The following is a 1,285-nucleotide window of genomic DNA, read 5'->3' as shown; positions in this document are numbered from 1 at the left end:
AGTGAAAAGTGTAGTTTCCCCTTGTGGGATTAATAAAGTATAATAAAAAAAATAAAAATAAAATAATAATAATAACATAGTACTATTTATCCCAATATCCTTTGCACTATGCTCCACATTTAAACAATTCTATTGAACTCTTCATTGCACTAATGCCTCTATATTGTTTCTGTTTAGAGTATGTATATATTGTGTATATATTAGTGTGTATATTTTTTTGTTTTGGTTGTTTTGTATGTGTAAGCCCATTGTGAGCAACGATACTCCAAAGAAAAATTCCTTGTATGTGTCCTCATACTAAATAAAGTAAATAAATAATTTTTAAAAAATCGGATTCTGATTCTGATTCTGAAATGAAACCCCTTTTTACGTATCTGCTCTTGTGAAAGACACGTCCTGAATGCAGCGGAGTCTGAACACAACAGCTTAAAGGCGGAAACAGTCAAAAAAGCAGGGAGCGGAAAAATCAATATTAGTAGGCAATAACAATTATGGGCTGTCACTGTATCGATGCAGAATCGTCCAGGTCCGCATCGCGATGTTAAGATGCCATGATGAAAAAACGTCCGTTCCTCGCTTCTTAAGGCTTGAGTTGCTGTCTGTGGTGCTGAACCCCCCCTTTAAGTACCAATAAGGGCCCACAGAGATCGTGGCTCCACACTGACCAATAAAACTAATTGGGATCCACCCATCCATGAAATAAGATTAATCTTCATAGGCTACATTCTATTCTAGTTTCCTTCAATGACATTTTCATTATGCTTCAGTCCACGGTCACCGTGGTTTTCATAACTGACTTTTTTTTGGTGTACCAACCAGTGGAACCATTTTTCACGATCCCAGCAGAACCTCCTCTCCCTTCTCTGTCACTTTCTCAAAGGGCTAAGAAGTAGAGGAAATCAAAAAAACTAAAGAGAGTGGACTCCCAGCCCGCTCCTCTTTCGCAGAGAGATAAAATAACTCCCCCCATGGCTGCAGACCTCTTCAGAATCCTGGCCCAGATTTTGGGCATGATCATTATCTGCTTTCAGCCAGTGCTAAGAGCTTCCTGGTGAAATGAGGATAAAACTCTTTGGTCTGAGCAAGTGTTGATATCTGAAGGCTGTGTGCAATTCTCTGCCTTAAAAAAGTCCCTTGTCAGCTGGATATGAAAATACAGAGACATTTCTTTACCATGATGGAAATGAAAAAAAAACAAAAATCCTGCCAGAGCCTGGTGTTTTTAACCATCTGGAGCTGAGTCTTCCCCCTTCTGTTCTAGATTACTCTTTTTTTTTTCGGGGGG

Source organism: Etheostoma spectabile, chromosome 16 (assembly GCF_008692095.1).
Source record: "Etheostoma spectabile isolate EspeVRDwgs_2016 chromosome 16, UIUC_Espe_1.0, whole genome shotgun sequence".
Classification (NCBI taxonomy): Eukaryota; Metazoa; Chordata; class Actinopteri; order Perciformes; family Percidae; genus Etheostoma; species Etheostoma spectabile.
Note: the sequence above shows the minus strand (reverse complement) of the source record.